General features: G+C 38.7%; 1 pseudogene; it reads left to right on the top strand.

The window, feature by feature from the left end:
* Positions 1-1,737: 1,737 nt before the first annotated feature.
* LOC117028853 (60S ribosomal protein L29-like) lies at positions 1,738-2,175 on the top strand (annotated as a pseudogene).
* Positions 2,176-2,540: the final 365 nt, after the last annotated feature.

The raw sequence follows: 2,540 nt of genomic DNA, 5'->3' as shown, positions 1-2,540 counted from the left end.
ATAACTTTAGTCATCTGCAGCAGTAGGATATTCAGACTATTAATGAACAGAAAACTGTTACATTTTCAATCAAGAAAACTATTGCATAGTATTAGTAACAGAGGACTTAACTATAATTAATGCAAAGGAAAACTCTGTCATACTTGTGTAGTGACTTGCCTGATATTTGTGGTGACATAAAACATCAAAGTTGAATTAAGAACCTGTAAATCTTTAAAAATAAATAGATAAATAAATAAAAAGTTTTTAAATCTGTGGCCAATAAAAAGAGTGCTCTTATTCTTTCAAAAGAGGTATCTCTAGAAAGGGAAAGACTAACCATCCGACTGTAATAGCTTGAAAAACATACCTCTTGGGGAAATTCAATACTCTGAAGCATAGGACATTTTTTGAACTGTGGAGCTAAAATGAGTTCTCTTTCTCATTATAAATCCCATGGCTATCCTAAGAATCAATCAACACACGAGGAATAAATTCTGAGCCAAAATCCTGGCTCTATTTTTATTTTCTCAAAAAATTAAGGCCACTTATTCACTAAATCTTTTTGTTCGTACAGTGGATTGAGTACAGATCCTTCACTTCTGAGCTACTCAGGGAAGCTTCCTGGATACCCAATTGAAAGTGAGTTTCCCAGTCATTCTTCGTTGGAGTAAATCTTTCATCACATGTGTCACCCTAAAATTATCTTGTTTACTTTTTTCCCCCTTGCCCATCCCCAGAGCTAACTAAATGAAAGATCTCTGAGAGCAGAAATATAGTCTGCTTTTGTTCACCATTGTACCTCTGGTATCTAAAACATCTCTGGCATATAATAAGAGCTTTATAAGTATTTACTGACTTCACATTTTTTGATTGAATGAAAGAATCAATTAATTAATGCTCTACAAGTCCGCTCACCTTTTATTTGATCTCCTAAACTGACTTCCTTACTAAGAGCTCTGTGCAGAACCTAGTTCTTCAGCCAAACAAATCTCCCATTGATGACTAAACATTAATATTCATGAATTCATATTTTTTTGAATGAGGTGGCAGAAGTAGTAGGCACATGTAGATCATGGAAGATAGAATTATTATAGGTTAACTTGTGAATTTAAATTTCTGAATCTAAAGATCCAACAACCAGACACTGTGCAGCTATGACTTTATCAAGCTCAGTCAAATAACAACCCCTTTCTTTGATTTCTGGCATCTTATAAAGAAAAATTCTTTAGGCCAATTGATTACCTGTAATCAGCTCTGATAGAAATTATTTGACCAAACTATTTTTATATTTAAAAATAGAATTGTTTTGCTGTTGTTAGTGGTGGTGGTGGTTGTTGGTAGGAGAAGTTAGTGATGTGCCTTGCTAGGAGGAGAAAGGAGAGAAAGCAAATGGGAATTATGATATGGACCTGATATTTCTGTACCACAGCATCTCTGTACCTCATACAAAAATGCCCTTTCTTGGGAAATCATTTTAGTTAAACACATATGTGACAGGCACTTGCTTTATGTTCAGTTTTACAGAATACAATGATGAATAATTTGCAGCTCTTTCCCTAAGTAGCTAACAAAAAATATAGGAAGTTCATGAAAGAATGCAGCCCTGGGATGGGTGGAAAGAAACTGTGAATTAGGTGAGAATATAGATTTATGTAATTATGACACTGGAATTATTATTGAAGTGCAATTTTTCTTAGCCCTAAAAGTGCCTAAACAGCCCCGGGTGTTTTGGTAGTCGCAGGCTTCTGTGCAGACATGGCCAAATCCAAGAACCACACCACGCACAAGCAGTCCCCAAAATGTCACAGAAACAGCATCAAGAAACGCCCATCACAAAGATACCACAAGTTCTGAGGAACATGCGCTTTGCCAAGAAGCTCAAGAAGGGCCTGAAGAAGATGCAAGCTAACAATGTCAAGGCCATGCATGAACGAACTGAGGCAATCAAGGCAATCAAGGCCCTCGTAAAGCCCATGGACTTCAAGCCCAAGATCCCAAAGAGCAGCAGCTGCCAGATCAGTAGACTTGCCTATACCCTGAGCTTGGGAAACGGGCTGGAGCCCGCATCGCCAAGGACCTCAGGCTCTGCCAGCCAAAGTCCAAGGCCAACGCTCCACCCTGGCTGCAGCTGCAGTGGCAGCTCAGGTTCGGGCTCCCAAAGGTGCTGAGATCCCCAGGAAGGCTCCAGAGTAGAGGTCTGTCTCCATATGTGAGGGCAGACAGACTGGTGTGACCCCTGGGCTGCTGTCTGCTTGGAGCTGGTGTCCTCCTGTGCTATTTGTACAATTAAATCCGAGACAGGATCTGTCAAAACAAACATAAAAGTACCTAAAGAACTTTATATTTTCTACACTTTGTCAAAAGAAGAGAAGAGTGAAGAGCCCACAACGTGAGTAGAAAAATAAAGGCTTTTTTTTTTTGTTTGTTTGTTTGTTTGTTGTTTGCTTTTTTACTTGCACCCAAATAAGTTCAGGTCATTCTAAGTACAGGTTATAGTGAGATAATGCAAAAGAGAGAAACAGGAGCAAGTGACCATTTGATTCCAGAAAGATATAGAC

This window comes from Rhinolophus ferrumequinum, chromosome 10 (assembly GCF_004115265.2).
Source record: "Rhinolophus ferrumequinum isolate MPI-CBG mRhiFer1 chromosome 10, mRhiFer1_v1.p, whole genome shotgun sequence".
NCBI lineage: Eukaryota > Metazoa > Chordata > Mammalia > Chiroptera > Rhinolophidae > Rhinolophus > Rhinolophus ferrumequinum.
Note: the sequence above shows the minus strand (reverse complement) of the source record. Positions and strands in the feature narration are given on the sequence as shown.